Genomic DNA, 20,651 nt, shown 5'->3' on the forward strand with positions numbered 1-20,651 from the left:
GCGTAATCCATTATCGAAGAACAACGCTGCCTCCTCCATGTGAACGGGTTGGCACGTCCTCAGCCCAAAGAAAAGTTTAGCAATACCCATACAAGACCGAAGTAGAAGGATCTCACTCTGTGGGTCAGGCAATTGTGGAAGAAGGCGCATCAAATTCACAGCGCCTTCAGCTCTCTTTATGGCTAAGTTGCTAATGAAACTAGTATCTCTGCTAACAGCTCCCCCGAGAAGTTTCACCCCCAATGGCGGCCTCCCGATGCCAACCGTAAATATCCCCTCACGCAGCTTCCTTCCATCACACGAGGGCCAAAAGAGCTCGGTTTTCTTGATATTCAACTGAAGGCCCAATTGTGGGCCAATAGCCTTAATGATGTCTAAGGCTTTGGCCACCTCCTCAGAATCTCCAATAAGTGTGCCATCATCCAGGTACCATGCATGGAGAAGAATCTTGCAATTGTCTCTAATATTATGCAAGAGCGGGTGCAACACAAGGGCAAAGAGAAGTGGTCCCAAGGGGTCTCCTTTTTGAACTCCAGTAGAAGACCAAATATGTGTGTCCCCTAGATATAACCTTGCTGCTTGACCATATAGGAATTCTACCCACAAGGATATAGAAGGGCACCTCAATCTGACCTCATGAAGTAATGCGGATCTGTCAACAAGGTTAAAGGAATTGGAGAAGTCCTTAGTAAGCATGGAAAGAGACCCGTCATTGTGGCGTTCACTCAACACCCTGTTGGCGCTATGTAATACGGCTTCAGTGCCACCCGACACCCCGACCCCGAACTGAAAATCATTGAGATACTTGGCCATTTCTTTACCAACACCTTTCATAGCCAGCTCGGAAACCAAACATCTCCATATAGTTCCTACTGCAATAGGTCGTATTCCCTTGTCGGGTTTTAGAAGCGGTGTAAGAGGAGTAGAGGCAACAAATTCCGCCAAACTCGAAGGGCATCTCCCCCTAGCCATAAATTAATCACACATGTGATAGCACATAGGAGGTCTTTGGCAATTTCTGAACCTTCTCCACAAAGAGCATCTAAAATGTGTTGAGCTCTCAACCCATCTCTCCCACACGAGGTTCCTTTAGGGAATGATTTAATTTCCCCAAGGACATTGTCAATATCAACCACAAGGGGAGGTACTGAACAGATGGTACTCGGCATGGATGGTGGTGGCTTGTGTGGATTCTTATCCTCCAATGCCTTCGTGGTAGCATCCCCGTATGGAGCAACCCCCGAGGAACATAATACTTTCATTGTTGTTGTGAAATGCCCATCAGCAACCTTACGGAGACATTGTCTGACATTGGTGTGACCCCGTGTTCTATCCTCCTTAATGTACTCTTCTTTTTTGCCTTGTTGCTCCATCCTTGCATTCTCAACCAGGTTTTTAACAAGCTTGGCTATACCATCTTCTGTACCCCAAGTAGCTAATGCGCTTAAGATGTTACGATGTTTCAAGGACTTCCTGTTCCCAGACCTACTTTCTTGTCTATTCTTGGGCCTGAACACCTGAAGAGTACACCTAGGAAGAATTAACAATGTAACTCACGCTTCAATGGACCCGGGATGAGCAGCAACCTTGTAAAGGGCTACTTTCAAAGCCTGATAGAAAGCCATACGACAGTTATGAGGGATGCTTTTGACCGTAGTGATAGGTAGCTTAAACACAAGATCAATGAGCTGAGCATCCAACACCAACCCCTCATTGAGGTTGGCATCCGGTTCATTGGGTGGAGGCTTTTGAATACCAACAATATGTCCGCTCATGTCATCAACATCACCATTAAATTTAACAGGACCACCTGAGTGTCGACACGAGCGGCTTAGGGCATGGAGACTCATACAATCCCCACATATCCATTGACCAAACTCCTTCAATGTTGCTGTCACTGACATAAACAATCCAAGGTCTAAAGAAATAGTATCTCGCAACACAGCTCTGCGCTCATCTGTAGAGAGGTGCAAACTCTTGATATGAGAAATCATACGAGATATCCCCTTACCAACCACTTCACGGTTCGGGCAGCAATGAAACCCCCGAAAAGGACACAGTGTGACAACCCGATATTTCGAGTCAATGTAATGTTCAAAAAGTCAAATATTATAAACTATTTTTGATGTAATAAAATAGCGTCAAAAATGAAGTGTTCTAAAGTCTCAATTGGGATACATAAAATGTTAGATATTGTGTCAAGGTTTTCATAAATATAAAGAACACTCAAGTCCGAGTTATAACGAAGAAGTTATGACCAATCGAAAATCTGCGACGCAACCGGTAAAACGCTGTTAAGCGTAAAAAGTGAAATTTCAATAAAATACTTTTCAGCCTTAAATATCTAAACGAAAGTCGTAGATAATAACAAACCGTGAGCGTACATAAAAAGAACGCCCAAATCTGACTTCGTATGAGGAAGTTATGATTTTTCTAAGTTTCAGATATAGCAGTAGACAGCTAAAAACTCGAAATAAAGATCGAGCGATTTTTAGCCGACACAACCTAAACGAGAATTGAAGATCTCGACAATAGTAGTACAACGGTAAAAAAAGACAGACGAAAACGGACATCGGCTGAAGAAGTTATGAATTTTTAACGGATTTATCCTGTCCCGGCCTATTAAAAATATAATATTAAAAATTTAAGTCAAAATTATCCGACAGAGTCTAAACGAAAGTGGTAGATTATATTCTCACCTATGCGTGGATATAAAGAACGTCAAAAACGGAGCTCGTATGCGAAAGTTACGCATTTTTGAAGTTTTGGGCACACACTTCGAGGCTTATCCGAAGGGTTACGCCCAGCATACTTCGGAGTATGCCCAGCGTACCCAATGCACGGCCTCGGATCGGCCACATCCCCCCTATACCCTCTACTACCGTCCCATCAGAAGACCGGAGACCGGAGACGTCATCGCTGACGTACGCCCCGCGTACTTCGGATTACGCCCAGCGTACGAAGCCTGGCAGCCCTCCTATAAATAGCATGCGAGACTTCCGACTTTTACTTTCTCATTTGCTATCTTCTCTCCCAAACTTCATACTTCTACCCCCTCGAGACTATCCCGACATCCCGGTTTCATATCCAAGCTCTGACGGAAGTTCGAAGCCCCGAGATTCCCGAAAAATTCACCACTTTCCGGTCGAAGTGCCGCCCGAGAAAATATCGTTTTCTTCAAATCACCACACCTTCCAGGTGAGTTCATACCCCTACATTTTCACGTCTTTTTCATGTTTTAGGGGGGGAAATACAAGTGAAACACAAGAAAAACTTATGTTCAAATACGCATCGTTATATATGGTTTCAAATACTTTACCTACATTCTGTTTATAAATGTTAAACAACATTAATACCAACGTTACACTTTACATGCAAAGTTGGTATTACGTCAAGTTTTTATCACCAAATGGAACACACTTTTGAAATACTATAATAGGTATAGTTTACGAAATATTCATGACATCTTTACATAAACACAATAAAATGGAAATACTTTTATTTACAAGTAATGTGGACTTTTTATTCCGTAAATCTATTGATACTAAGTTTTGTGAGACATCCGGCTTCACCGTACTCTCAAGTACGCATTTCAAGTCCTGTATTATAAACCATAATCTCTTGTAGGGAGAGCGTGATACTTGTGTATAGATCTATACGGGATTGACAATTCCGCACCTAAACTGTTAGCTACAGTTAGACCGGCAGGTCTGGGGTGACAAACGTCATAACACTGCAACGCCTGAAGAACGTTGTTACAGGCAGTTTGGGTCAATAGCATGGTTATAAATCTCACATGGAATATCGAAATATTTGGATTTACGAGACTCTTAAATGCATTCAGTGTTACATTATATATGTATAAATCCATTTTCACCACTTTAGCAGGAAAGATACTATTGCATTTCATCCGTTGGAACTTTTTCAAACTATCACACATACATAGAAAATATTGGATTTTCTGGAAAACACGTTCAGTTATTTTTACCGAAAGACATTCAAATTTTAGTACAAAAACGCTTATGAACTCACCAACTTAATTGTTGACACTTTTTCAAAACTACTTGTATTTCTCAGGGAATCAGTAATACAGGTAACCATCAGTTTTTGGAGAAGGAACGCTAAGGCGTCTGTTATAAAAACATTTTAAATCATCATATTTGTAATATTCTTTTGGAACATGTATTACATGCAATGATGTAACTTTTATTATATTTATGATGGTTGGGTTACTTTCTTTACAAATATTCAACTGTTATGATACTACGTGAAGTCATCCACCCCCGAATGTTTCCGCCATTCTGGTTTTGGGGTGTGACACACGGCCAAGTTCCGCTCGCATGTGTATGAGAAGACGCCATAAACACATCACCAAATCTTATTAAAGCCTCAAGGGGAGGCTCGGAAAAGAGAAACAAAAAACCAAAGTAAAGAGTGACACTCCAACAAAAGGTTGGAGTGCACAATGAAAAACCACCCCGGAAGAGACTCTACATCTTTTTGGGTCCTAACATGGCTGCAACACTTGAAAAAAGACCTTTAGACATTTTATCAAACACCTGACTTGAAGCATGTCTGAACAAACAAGATCTAGAGATCTGAGTGATGGTGAAATAGATCTGAACAGATCTTTGCGAGAAGATAACGAATCCAAACAAATGATGGCCGAAATAAACTGGATCTGGACAAGATCTAAGGTGAAACGCAGCAGATCTGAGTGATGGTGAAACAGATCTTTACGAGCATAAAGGATCTGGATAGATCTAAGGTGAAACGCAAAACAAGCTTGAGTGCTGAAAACTCAAGAAAAATCACAACACAAGAATATCACACTCTTTTAGTTTTCAGATACTTACAACTCAAACTTCATCTACAAGTTTACTCACACTCAAGCAAATCAAAAACACAAATAATTCTTCTATTACAGACTGATGATAAAAATAAGAACAAATCTAAACAAAACCTTAGAACCCTGATTTACAGTTAAAGTGTTATTTACTGCAAGGGTATTTTAGTTAATTTTCAAAATTGTTGTGAGAAAATCGACAACATCAGGTGTAGAGAAAAGAATAAAATGCAAGGAAATTTCGGTCATTTTCTTATGATCGTTTCTTGTCTCTGAGATAGCTATATGTTTGAAAGTAATCGTTGCCTCCAAGAAGGAAATGAATACAATAACAGGATCACAGAGGCATTATGGTCCGTTGGCACAGAAAAAAGGGGTTGCTTGGTCAAAGAAAATGCTCATCCTTCTAAAGTGTCAGTCGTTTTTGTTGGTAGGTGTTCCCAAGAAGACAAAAAAAACTCCTCTCTTTCGTGGGTTTTTCGTTTGTCTCGCAAAATCTCCTGGTACACTAATGGCACATGTATTTTTTTTAGAAAATTCCTAGCAACATCAGATATGTGTATATCTGTTTTCAATTCATGCTTCAAGAAATGTGATAGATTGAACTCTTAAGAGCAGATGTGCTTCAGTCTCAAAAGGAACTTTGAGTTGTCCCTATCATCATGTTGGATATATAGATGTCTACACTTTGGGCTTGTCAGATGGTCTAGCATTGCTGTCGAAAGTTTATGTGCTGACAGAAGTACATTTACTGTCACATGTAAAACAATTATGTTCTTTTCGTTTGCATCTAAGGAGAGAAGCAAAAGGTTTCTTAGAAGTTGTCAAGAAGATTTTTTGAAATAAAGTCAAAATTAAGAAGGGTAATCTGATCGTGAAAACATGGTGAACAGATGAAGTTATTGTATCAATTTAATGGTGATTCGGGGGCATTATGGTCAAGCTATATCACGTTGAAATTCTTTTTATGTGTCTCTATTGTCAACATCAAAAGTCAAGATGGCATTTCTTTATTCAACAAGAGAAATAGTGCATAACTTTTTCTCTCTTAACCCATTTCCATTTTTTTCCCTTATAAATGGAGTAAAAAATGAGGTAAATAGTGTTTCATCTCCAACACTACTTCATTTTTTACCCTAAAATGTATATTCTTAGAATATTCTATTTTTATAACTTATATATATTATCAAATATACCCCTCTACTAATTAGATTTTAACAAATATATATTATATTTTTTTAAATACAATAATATTACAAATTATATTTTCATAAATAAAATATTTATATATAATAAATTTAGATTAATTATTAATATATTATAAATAATTATTAAACAAATAAGATTATATTTATAATAAATATATCAGGATCACAAACATATTCGATTACTATATTTTATAAATTATGTTATTGTGTTTCAAGTTTTTAGTATATGTTTAGTTTTTTATATGAATTCGATAAATAAATATTAAGTCTATATTTATGTTTAATATAAATTTGTATAAAAAATTAATATAAATTTGTATATAACATAATATTACAAATATTAAATATTGCATTTAAATTATATATAATACATAAAAATAAACTAGAAATGTATAAAATAAAAAGAATAGTATTCCCTAAATATGGGGGAATACTATTCCCTAAATATGGGGATATGAATAGTATTCCCTAAATATGGGGGAATACTATTCATATCTCCAAAAATGGAGATGAAAATGGGGTAGAGTTGGAGAAGAATGGGGGAAGAAATGGAGAAAAAATGAAGTTCGGGTGGGTTGGAGATGCCCTTAAGTCTTACCATAAATGTTAACGTGGATAGAGAAGCATAGAAAAAGAAACTCTCTATAGTCAAACAAGAAAATGTTGTATTGGTATAATGTTATGTATTTTAATTAACTTCTTTATTTAAAAAAAAATCAAAAGTTTTTAATTAGTTTTCTTTAGTTCATTAAAAAAAATGAAAATAAAATAAAATTCATTTTTTCATGTTTTATGAAAGTTTTCTCTTAAGATAAACTGTTTATTTATGTTTATTTATTTTAGTTCATAGTTGTTAAATTTATTTCATTTTGATTTGCTTAAATTTTGTCTTTTATATTTATTATGTTTTTTTGGTTTCTCTTTAAATCTAAAAATTCAAAAACAAGTATTTGTGCAGGTTTTCTCAAGAAAAGTTGTAAGTGTATATTTTCTATCTGCTTGATAGAAATATAAGGGGGAGAATGCACATATACGGATCATCAGCGAAGGGGGAGATCCAATCCCTCATGTCAATGATGTGTTTCACTGTCACCGTGATTCACTAAGACATTACCTTACCCATCTTGTATCCAGGGGACAAATTTAATGTGGTGTCTGGTGTTCAAATTATCTATGAACATTATAACTTATTTACCCTCTAAAGCTCGTAACAGTTATGCATTTATTGTGTGTTCAAAGTTCTTTGATTTTAGACACTGATTAAAGTTAAACGAGAGATAGCATGAACGTTTGATAATGTGATGCTTTTAGATAGTTTCAAATGGGTCTTGGTGACGGTCTACCTAATATGTCAATACACATTTGGTTCAAGATTTGCAATTTCACTACACCATTTAATGAAACTGATGAAAAATGTCATGATTTATGATCATACACCGTGCTTACAAAGTGTCTCAAACAAATGCATCACAAGCTTAAGGGGAACAATCAAGTTTGAAAAAGGCAACCAAGCTGAAAAATTGACTAGCTGGTCAGAAAGTTATCTGGAGCTGGTTGATTTCTGGAGTTGTCTCATACAAGCTTCAACAGGCATGGTCATTCTTTCTAAATATAAATGTACCTTTCATGCTTTGATGGTGACATTTCATAATCCAAGTATGTAACTATTGACAATACTTGTCCTTAGAAGTATGTTGTTATATGTGCCCAAATCTCTCTAAGTATCTCATCAGTGAGACCATCTGTTGAGATGACAATGAGTCACACACTCACGTTGATTGTCTAGCATCGTCTAAACTTTCAAAGTTAGATTGCCTGGTCCAAATTAGAAAATTATAGAAAGGCTTGGGTGTTTATTTTCTTGGGTAATCGTCTCTTACCTGACTCTCGTTCGTGGAAGCATGCTAGCCGTATGCATCAAGTCTCATGTTCTTCTAAAACATCGAGCATAACTGTGACAACTGTGAATTCAGGTCATTCTCGGACTCATGCATCTTTATAATAACCATTCATGCACATCATGCCATGGCCTAGTAGTATAAATTAGGTCAAAATCTTACATAAACTAGGATCCATCTAAGACCTAGGACTAATATACTTGACACTTACGATTCTAGTAAGTTGCTTAACTACAATAGGAAATGCCAATGCTATAATTTGAATGAAACTTTCAAGCTTTGTTATAATTGAAAAAGGGTATAAAACCCTAAAAATAAATTAAAATATTCTAATTATACTTCATTATGATGATGAATATCAAACAATATTCCAAAAACCCTAAGAGAGCTAAAAATCCAAAATTTATAAATCATAAAGCTTAAAAACTTTATAAAATTTGGCTATAAACTTTCTAATATCAAATTTTTATTAATCAAATTATGGATTATAATCATTGAAATAGAAATTAAATTATCATGCAATAATCATAATTTATTAGTTAAAAACAAGATTTTTTACAAATAAATCAAGAATTGTTTAATAAATATTTTTATAAAAATTAGGGTTTTTATAAAATTTTTGGAGGGAATTTTATAAAATTTGAAATTAGGAGAGATGAGGCCTAATGCATGATAGAGCCAGCCATTCTCCCCTCCCCATGCACTCTCTCTTCCCAAAACTCAATCATTAGACTTAAACCTTCACTCTACCTCTTCTCTCTTCACTCTCTCACACTCCACCCTCCTAACACACACAAACTCTCTTCCTCTCTCTCTCTAACTCACGAAATTCTCCCCATTCCTCTGCCAAATTTCGAGGTTTAGAAGACCTTGAAGTGTTCTTACTTCCCTCAAGATCAAAACCAAGGTAAACAACAACATCTTCTTCCATAGTTTCATGATTCTACTTCCTTTTCTTCTTAGTTTTCTCTTCTTTTCGGATTCTATGCCTTTCCATGGCTAGAAATCTTTATTTTCCCCTTGTGGTTTGTAGATTCTCACCATAACACAATGCATGTGTTTGAAATGGTGAAAATCCGGGATCAAACCCATGCAAGGAGTGAAAATGATGCACATATGTTCATGTGACTTCAAAAACAAGTATTACATCTTCTTCTCCATTTCTTTTGTGTTCTTGCATGGTCAAAAGCATTTAAACCATTTCTAGTACATCTTGGATGCTCATTCACTCCATGCATGTGCTAGAAATCGGACCTTATCAAAGGCATGCATGATGTTCTTGTCAAAATGTCCTAAGGATGCACTCAAAGCAAACATGCAATCTGCCAGATTACTTTATTCAGCTTTGAACGACCATATCTCGGTCATTTCTTAACCAAATCATGATATTCTTTTTGTATTGGATAATTCCATGAGTTAACTTTCAAACCCAACTGGTTTCACTGTAAAATATTAAATATCCGATTTTTGGCAATTTTTACAAAATGGTTGCGCAAACAGCTCTTTTTCTATGATCACCATTTTTGCCTTGCATGATCAATGGCCTTAAACCCAACCATAAATCTGGGGAAAAATACTTTAGAAACTTAACATATCCAGTGAATGATGGCTGAAATTTCGTGGCTTAAAACCCCACAGAATGTGATTCACAAATTCATGAACTTCAGCCACATTTACATCTCATGCACCATTGCATGCAACATTTCTTATCTTGTTTGGGTTCAATACCCCTATTTCCCTTTCTGAATAAATTTCGAACATTTTTCCTTTTGAAAGCCCTCACATGCATGTGATAATCTGTAAAATACCAAAAGCTTTTATTATTTCTTTGATTTATTAAAATTATTGCTAGAAACCAAGGGCATAAATCACATAAAATACTTCCAGAGGTCAATAAATCCGGAACAAATTCATGAATGACCCTTATGATGGATAATGACCCCTCACTAAATTTCATCAATTTTTGTTGCTGTTTGGTATGATTTCCAATTTTCTTTTTGTTAGGATATAATAAATCACAAAACCACTTTGGAGAGTGTGAAAATTTTATCTAACAATTTTCGCATACCTTACCTATGATGGATGACTCAGAAAAATAATTTCAACATTTTTCATCATGCCTTGCTATTTTTCCCAATTTTTGGTAATTATAATGGTTTAAAAATAGGAAAAATAGTTCTGATTATCCAAAATTCATGAATATTTACCAGAACATCATGTTTTACAGTAGGAGGTTACATAAAAATTTTAAGGATTTTTCTCCACTGTAAACTATTTTTCTCTTAATTTCTAAAGTTAATTACACTTAAATACACATAAATACCCAAAACCGGATTATATAATATGAAGACCACTTTTGATATTTTTCTCAGGTTATTTATACTGTAAATGATGTTACAAAAATTTTTGGTAATTTATTTTAACTGTTTAATATTATTTCTTCAATTAAAGATTATTTAAAGGAATAAAACAAGGAAAAATAGAAATACCCACTGAAAAATATCTTTTATATTTTTCCCAGCCTATTTATGTATAATAACAGTTAAATAAAAAGTTTGGGTAATTTTGGAAACTGTTTTCTATTTATTTCAATTTTTATTGGAATAAATGCTCAAAAATCATAAAATATAATTAAACAGCTTGGAAATCCATTTTTATAATTTTCCCAGCTTAGTATTGTGTAATAACAGTTAAATAAAAAGTTTGAGAATTTTTATCCTTTGAATGCTATTTCTGTGAATTTATGTTGTAATAAGGACTTAAAAATTTGGAAAATTTATATTCCAATGTTGTAATTAATCGCACGATTTGTAGAATTTCATTATTTCAGAAAAAGTGTAACCAATTAATATAAAATCAAATACTAAAACATAAATTGACATTTCACTATATGTAGAATTTAGTATATTAGCATTAGATTTCGACATGGAAACTCACTAGTGTGTGTTTGATGTCGTAGGATCCCGGTAGTAAGACGTTGGTGCATTCAGAAGTACCACTTGTACCTACTCGAAACGTTGTGAGTATTCACGCACTCCCCTATTTTCAGTTTTTATGTTTTGGGGTGGAAAAGCATGTCCCGAAAAACTATTATTTTAATGTTGTATTTAAATTGATTTGTATCAAACATGATTGCTATTTTATTGCTATGTCTCTCTATGTATGTCTATGCATCACGGAACATGAGAATTTATCGTACTAAGGCCCTTCCCTTATCTCTAACCATTAACTCTTTGAGCCAATGGTCATTATGGATAGCGCTATTAGGAATTGACAACTCCTCACTCGCCCTATTGCTGGAGTGCATGATACCATATTCATCTATGGAACGATAAGCATAGATCTTGATAGGGCTTCAGTCATAGGTTTGGTTGAGACTCATTGTTTGCTCATACACATACAAACTCGTTACACATTATAGCAATAAACTTGTTATCTATTATGGCAATAAACTCGTTTATCAATTTTAGCAATCAACTTTGTTTCTCATTATAGCAATGAACTTTGTTCTCATTAAAGCAATGTACTTGTATTTATGAAAAGTCTTATACCAAATCTTGATTTTATAAACCTGTGAACTCACCAACTATTTTCATAGTTGACGCTCGTTTTACATGCTTTTTCAGGAAATAATTAGTAAGTGGATATAGAGATTCATCATCATAGAGCATGCTGCATCGTGTGGAAGTTATTTTATGAAGTTATATTTTGAACAATGTCATTTTGGAAAACTTGTACTTAGTTTTTTTAAGCTATGGGTTGTAAACTTTTAAATATTGCTATGGTGATGTATCTTTATCTTTTGCAATGAAACCTTTGTCGCTGTCATACCTTGCGTTTCCGCTTTAGCGGGGTGTGACAATAACCCAGTGGTTTACCTTGATTGCATAGTCATCATCGTAAGAGATACTTTTCTGGTCCTTAAATGACAAAGGGTTGTTCATTTCCTTGATTGCATAGTCACCACTGAACGAATTGATGGTGAATCTTTGGTTCTAGACTGCAACTAACTCTATGATGCAAGGATTAACCCACTTCTTGTTGATGGGTTATCATTGTCCATGATTCACGCTGATTTCACCTCAGGTGTGATTGAGACAACCTACTACTTTCCCACAAGTCTTCTTTATCAGAACTTAATGATTCGTTGTGTAATACCACACACTGATAAAAGTTTGAAATTCTTTGCCGATGTAACGACCTCCGAAAATCAAGGGTAAAAATTTCATTTTTAATATAGCTAAAACATTGATACAATTTACTTCAAACATTTCAAATCATCGTTAAGTAAAACATTTATCAGAGTTCATCCCAAAATCATTCATTGCGGAAATCATAGGTGTGTGCATTGCGATCAATCCGAGCTCTTCTTTTCCAAATCGATGATACCTGAAACCAAAACTATCAACCGTAAGCACAAAGCTTAGTGAGTTCCCCAGAGCATACCCCACACAATCCACATAACCACATAATCCATACTAGCTATTAGAGCTACATCAACCGTATCAAACACATATACCGTATCAATCACAAATACCAGATAAATCACATATACTGGATCAATCACATAGCCATGCACATAAACATATACGGATGCCATGGGCTCCCCCAGGGTCTTACTCCAGGATGTCATGGGCTCCCCACATGGTCTTACACCTAGGTGCCATGGGCTCCCCCCATGGTCTTTAATAGGAAAGCCATGGGCTCTACACATGGTCTTACATCCAAGTGTCATGGGCTCCCCCCATGGTCTTTAATAGGAAAGCCATGGGCTCTCCACATGGTCTTACATCCGGGTGTCATGGGCTCCCCCCATATTCTTCCATGCAAGTATCACAAAGACAACTAGCATAACACATACCACATAGTCAATAGCATACCACATAATCACTAGCATACCACATATACATGCATACCAGACATATCAGTAGTGAATCTACAATAAACACTACAACTAACTGAATGGGCCGGCCTTGGTGCCTTAGACCCATTGGTAAGATGAAGAGACTCACCTCGAATGCAGAAGCTTCCCGAATGACATCCTTAGCTGTTGTTGCGCCGACCTCCTAAGCTATCATACCAAAATATCACCCAATTAGCAATTGGGTTCTATACCATGATCCATAATCCATACGTGGGTAAAATGACCACTTTACCCCTGGCCCACGAGATACTTAAATAAGGCCCAAGTCCAATACCAATAGAGTCCAAAACCATAAACCCCATAGAAGCCCATTAGTGGCCCAATTTTCCAAATTGGGCCCAAACCCTTATTGGACCCTATCCTAAAGTCCAAACACCTTCTTAGCCCAGCACCTTTCACAATGCCCCAAAAGCCTCTCCTTACTAACGGGCCTAAAGGTCCAAGTCCAAAATCATTAATGGGCCTTATGGCCCAATAAAACCCAACGATAGAAACCATGGCCCAAAACAGATAAGTTGGCCTACCAATCCAAAACGTGACCAGGCCCAATGACTACTGAAGGCCCAAAAGCTTACAAGCCCAAAACAAGCCCAAGTCCATCTGTTGTGCGTACGCCTTGCGTACCACCCTGGCACGCGCAGCGTACTGAGTCCCTGAGCTGTACGCGTTGCGTACTCTATCTTACGCCCAGCGTACAAACAGATTAAGCACTTTCTTCCATTAAGTGCTTAATACTCGATGTTCTAACGTCCACTAACATATTTGAGCTCATCAAGACGTCTCCTAGGGCATAAAGTTGGCAACTTTATGCGTTTACATGTACCATATGTTTCCAACAACCCATTAACACATTTCCAAGAGTCTTAATCAATGCATGAGGTCAAAACACCCATCAAGACTTCATTTTTATGCTATAAATGGACCAAAGGACTTCAGATCTAACCATTTTAGCCTCTAGAGTTGCTCAACTCTCAAGAGGAGGTCCAAAACCAACTAAAGGGACAAAATAGAAAACCCTAGCTAGATCTAGTGATTAAGATGGCAAGATCAAAGCTTTATACCTCCAGTAGCTCTTTAAGGTGAACTAGATGCAGATTCTGGAAGCCCAATGTCACTCCAAGCTTGCTTAGCAACTCTTCCTTCTTGAATGGACACTAAAATGGCCACAAATGCACTCCTTAAGCTCAAAACACACTCTCTAATGATTCTAGGGTTTTTAGGGACGTTTGAAGGTGAAGAAGGCCGATTAGGGTGGAGCTCAAATGAGGTAACGATGCTTATATAGGCCTCAAGTCCGGAAATTAGGGTTTGAACATCCGTCACGTACGCCCCGCGTACTCTTGGTACGCCCAGCGTACGTGCTAGCCCTCCACGATCGTCTATGCATGGTACGCTAAGCGTACTCATGAAGTACGCCCAGCGTACTTAAGGGACTTAATATGTAATAGCTAAAACTTCAAGGGCCTCTATGGTAATACCTAAATTGGAGTGTTACAACTCTCCCCCACTTAAATTAGATTTCGTCCTCGAAATCATTCCTTACCATTCCTTACGCCAAATAACTTAAGCATTATGGCCACAACCCCGAGTATACCATAGCCCTTCCAAGGCAACGGAAACCAACTCTCGTAGGGTTCTAGAACTCGAAGATGAACGAATTCCTTGCAACCTAATCACCTCTGCCCCATCTGAAATCTGAAGTCTTTAGATGGTCTGTCTCCCTGACAGACTGCCCACATCGAATCATCATCGAACTTATTACCCAAGAAAACCAGCCTAATAAGAATACGTTCCACCCATAATACCTTGAGGCTTCCAAAAGAACAAAATCGCCGGTCAACTACGGCTACCGAAAAACAAGCAATTCCACACACAGACCCCAAATCACTGAAGTCGCTCCTACTCCTCTTGCTGCCACATAACTGCTTTCCTGAAGAACAACCGGTACCTCCCTGGTCCCAACTTGTCTGCCAACTGTCCGGAACACCGGACACCTACCCGATTGTTGAGCCAAAAACACACGCAGCAGTCCCATGCGACCTCCGAAGGATACATCATCTAACAATAACTGCCCTATCTATATCGCCACTCGTGGCTCCTTCAATCCATTTGATCCATCCGATCATGATAGGCTGACAACCTGTCGCCACTGAATCCGACGAAAAAAGGTGAATGCTACCAGAATAACTGTAGTCTTACATCATACCTAGTCTCCTTCGACCTACCGATTTCTGATTCCAACATGTCATGGCTCTATTACGGATAGAGCTAACCCGAGACACATCACAATGGCTTGAACTACCATCAACCAACCTGTTCATCACCCTGGAATTCTGCCGTCGATGCCCTTGGCATATAGATGCCCCACATCCCATCTCACTGAAACGAAATCCTGCACCAAACATGCGTAAATTCTGGTTCGGGATCCTATCCAAAACCGAATTGATACTCCGCTCCTATCCACAGATCCTTGAATCGGCATTTGCATAATGCACCACGACTTCCCGTCATCCCTTACTTGACCGATTAATAAATACCATTAGCCGATTCCCTGAGACTACCAGTCTCGCAACCGGTCCAACTACCAGGTTCCCAAGAGATCCAATATCAGGGCTACCCAGTCATAGCCCTACTGTGACACGCACTACTCATCCACATGATCCTGCAACTCAAGATCTAACCCTTGGCTCAGCAGGCTTTACCGGTTCCATCCTAAATTCCCATAACCATCCGGGCTCGCCCACGGATTAATAAATACCATTAGCCGATTCCCTGAGACTACCAGTCTCGCACCCGGTCCCACTACCATGTTCCCAAGTGATCCAATATCAGGGCTACCCAGTCGTAGCCCTACTGTGACACGCACTACTCATCCATATGATCCTGCACCTCAAGATCTAACCCTTGGCTCAGCAGTCTCTACCGGTTCCATCCTAAATTCCCATAACCATTCGGGCTCGCCCACGGATAACTGATCGAACAATCACCTCTGGTCCTGATCCTAACTAAGTTGTGGCTCCCGCACAACCTTGCAAACTAGCCTACCCTAGTCTAAATCACCTGAAAGAATCTGTGAACGCTACGGCTATCCCGCATTCTTACAACACTTCCCATGCCATCTGGCTGCTAGTGAATGCTACGGCCCCCCCGCAGTCTTACAACACTTTACATACTATCCGACTGCTAGTGAATGCTACGGCACCCCCGCAGTCTTACAACACTTTCTACTGCTAGTGAATGCTACGGCTTCCCCGCAGTCTTACAACACATCCCATCCTACTTGACCGTTCCCCATAGCCCTATGGCTCATCTACCAGTCCGAACATATCTCAACTTTGAGCACTCATGCAGTCTATCCTCCCAACCTGAACTCAAATACTGACTGGAACCCATCCTGGTTCCCTCCCCCAAATCCTGCTATCCGACGTCAAGAAGACGCAATCCAAATGTTGGGGATTTTCCCGAACTCCCATCCCGCAGCATCCTATATTCTGGCAACCCCTAAGGCCGCCTTTCCTCCCCTGATGGGGATGTAAAACACATCCTAGATTCACCCTTGCTTCTGTCTTGGATACCTGGACGGTTCTCCCCCACTTAGACTCAACTAAGTCCGCTCGGCACATGAAAATTGAAGGATTCCTAATCCTCCTTACGTTCCAATGTTCACCCTCCTGACGACCGGTGCTTACCAAAGCTAGCGTACCAAAAGTATCCCTGCCCAAACAACACACTTCTTGAAAACCAGCTAACACTTCTTAAATCCCAACAACATTAGTGACTCCAGATGCTTAAGAATGACGTCGCACTCAGATCTCAACGCCCAAAGGTCGGATGCTCCAACCAAAACTCTAGCAACAACTCTCTCTTCCCTCGGCACTCCCGTAAGCCCTTCCAAGCATAAACACTAAGGTTGTTGAGTCCCAGACATAATTTCCCTCGTGCAAGCCCCTGAACCACCCCGACTACACCCAAGATGAAATTTGAACACTGGAAATCCGCTACTTATAAGGGTATGGCCTCGCACCCTTGCCTGATGAAGTTCCGGTCTCCCCTGCCTGGTACTGCGAAGTGTGGCCCCTCTCTGTTGGGGCTCCTGCCTCACCCTCTCGTCCGTCGCTGATTCTCAAAATAACTGGAGCAGGTGCACCCGCCGCTCCTCCCCGATCATTAGACAGTCGACCTCCTTGTCGCCCACTTGGTTACAACGAAAAGATAACGGGCTTGCCCCCCGTGGTCAATCCTTGTTGACGTTACCAACCCTGCTACACCTGTAGCAACCCAAGTCACTGAACAGATTCCGACTACGACTCGGAGCAATCACAATACATGCGGAACCCACTCTGCGTGATACGTCCGTCTGAAGGCCTCTCAAAGATTCCTCGGCATTCTGACTGGCATCTAACAACCCTTGCTAACTCAGACTATAGCAGAGAACCGACCCGAGATCCAACTTATCACAATTCCAAAGTGATGCAAATTCCCGATATCCACCTGAAGTGGCAGAAGATAGAATATCCACAAACATCTGAAGGAATCCTAACCCTCTCCTCCTATGTTACCTCGACCACCCTGAGGGCATGGTGAAAACTTCCCTTCAGTCCCAATAACAATCCAAACCCTTGGAACGAAACTCCATCATGCAGTTTCCACAAGCGTTGCACTGAACCCGACCTACTGGCCTCTCAAAAGCTGATCTGAATTTCTTGGGTCTCCACCCGAGATCCTCCACTAGATTCATCTGACTTGAACCTCTCTCATCGAGGTTCTCCTAATCACTTTCCGCCCTCGGATCTGGGATCCATATCATTCAGGGTCTCGCACCCCGACGTGCTCACCAACTCAATCGTCACGGCTGAACTACAATAGCTAGTGCTACCTCTGCTCTAAACCGACTACAAACCACTCCCAAGACATAGTCTCCAATCCCAAAGCGCAATAAATAGCACAATCAATGCTTGCCGCATGATAAAAGAGATCCAAGGCAAACTCAAATTCCTGGCAGTCTTTCCGCTATCTGACCCACCACCGGAGCCGGGATCCAACCCTGGTCCTTCCCTTGCGTGCTCGTCCGCATTCTGCACGGCAGCTACTATCAGATCATAACCAAGAACTCTCCTTCCCATAAGCTTCCTAGATTCTCCAAGACTCTCACTGATTCGAGTATGGATCATGTGCTTTCAGTAGTACGGGGCCATACTGCCTTCCACACCTATTCATACTTTCCTCAACAATCCTCCCGAATCCTCTAAGTCACCTATTCCACTGGAGCACCAAATATCCGCACAATGCCCACCAAAGCAACTCCTAGGCTCCCCCTAGGTTCCCAACCTCACTGAACCGCCCCACTAACTCACTAGAGCATACCCCTAGGCTTTCCTAGGTTCCCAACCTCACCCTGCCATCAGCTGCTGAAGAACTCCCCATGATGCCAGCCATCCACCTCCTGGATATCGTCACATCCACTTAGTAGCTGACTCCTATCACTCAAGAGTTCCACCAAGCACAAAGCAAGCAGCATTCATGCAGTAGCACTCTGATCCAAAGAACTATCATAGAACATTCAGCCCACCTATCGCAACTCGTGTTATCCCCGTCCATCATTCCTCACTGTCGGCTGCCTTATGCATGCAAATTATACACAGAACAGGATCTAATAGACTATCAAATAATAGACTCTACCTTAGGACCAGAACCAGACAAGGAACAGGAAATAAGGCCAAATCAATTATTCTAAGGTTATAAGATCCTAACCGTATACAATTTTAAAAGCATACACTTAGCAGTTACTAATACCAATAATCATCCTCATTCTAGCATGGCATCCAGTATCTCCAAGGCTACAAGCATCACATATCAGGCCAATCTATTGCTGACTACTCAGCACTAGCATGCAAGTCTACCAGCTCATACAACATATTAAGGCATCTCTCCTAGCCCTAACTAGCATGCAGTTCTTAGCTTCATAAATCAAGTCATAACAGATAACATATATGGGTATTCTGGGAAACTTACTTGAGCTCGGCTGATTGCATGCACCACACCCTTTCTTGTATTAGAAAACGTTTTCCTTGAAAACATTTTTCTTTTTGAAAACTTTACAGATCCTCGGTTTGAGTTCAGACACACCCGAAAGTATGTCCGGATTCCTCAAACCAAGGCTCTGATACCAACTTGCAACGACCTCCGAAAATCAAGGGTAAAAATTTCATTTTTAATATAGCTAAAACATTGATACCATTTATTTCAAACATTTCAACTCACCGTTAAATAAAACATTTTTCAGAGTTCATCCCAAAATCATTCATTGTGGAAATCATAGGTGTGTGCATTGCGATCAATCCGAGCTCTTCTTTTCCAAATCGATGATACCTGAAACCAAAACTATCAACTGTAAGCATAAAGCTTAGTGAGTTCCCTAGAGCATACCCCACACAATCCACATAACCACATAATCCATACTAGCTATAACAGCTACATAAACCGTATCAATCACATATACTTGATAAATCACATATACTGGATCAATCAATAGCCATGCAAATAAACATATACGGATGCCATGGGCTCCCCCTAGGGTCTTACTCCAGGATGTCATCGGCTCCCCACATGGTCTTACACCTAGGTGTCATGGGCTCCCCCCATGGTCTTTAATAGGAAAGCCATGGGCTCTCCACATGGTCTTACATCCAAGTGTCATGGGCTCCTCCCATGGCCTTTAATAAGAAAGCCATGGGCTCTCAACATGGTCTTACATCCGGGTGCCATGAGCTCCCCCCATAGTCTTCCATGAAAGTATCACAAAGACAACTAGCATAACACATACCACATAGTCAATAACATACCATATAATCACTAGCATACCGCATATACATGCATACCAGACATATCAGTAGTGAATCTATAATAAACACTACAACTAACTGAATGGGCCGGCCTTGGTGTCTTAGACCCATTGGTATGGTGAGGAGAGTCATCTCGAATGCAGAAGCTTCCCGAATGACATCCTTAGTTGCTGCTGCGCCGACCTCCCAAGCTATAAATACCAAAATATCACCCAATTAGCAATTAGGTTCTATACCATGATCCATAATCCATACATGGGTAAAATGACCATTTTACCCCTAGCCCACGAGATACTTAAATAAGGCCCAAGTCCAAAACCAATAGAGTCGAAAACCATAAACCCCATAGAAGTCCATTAGTGGCCCAATTTTCAAAATTGGGCCCAAACCCTTATTAGACCCTATCCTAAAGTCCAAACACCTTCTTAGCCCAAGACCTTTCACAATGGCCCAAAAGTCTCTCCTTACTAACGGGCCTAAAGGTCTATATCCAAAATCATTAATGGGCCTTATGGCCCAATAAAACCCAACGATAGAAACCACAGCGCAAAATAGATAAGTTGGCCTACCAATCCAAAACGTGACCAGGCCCAATGACTATTGAAGGCCCAAAAGCTTACAAGCCCAAAACAAGTCCAAGTCCATCTGCTGTGCGTACGCCTTGCGTACCACCCTGGTACGCGCAGCGTACTGAGTCCCTGAGCTATACGTGTTGCGTACTCTATCTTACGCCCAGCATACAAACAGATTAAGCACTTTCTTCCATTAAGTGCTTAATACTCGATTTTCTAACGTCCACTAACAGATCTGAGCTCATCAAGACGTCCTAGGGCATAAAGTTGGCAACTTTATGCCATTGCATGTACCATATGTTCCCAACAACCCATTAAGACCTTTCCAAGAGTCTTAATCCATACATGAGGTTAAAACACC

Source organism: Lactuca virosa, chromosome 1, assembly GCF_052849685.1.
Source record: "Lactuca virosa cultivar CGN04683 chromosome 1, Lactuca_virosa_CGN04683_v6, whole genome shotgun sequence".
Taxonomy (NCBI): domain Eukaryota; kingdom Viridiplantae; phylum Streptophyta; class Magnoliopsida; order Asterales; family Asteraceae; genus Lactuca; species Lactuca virosa.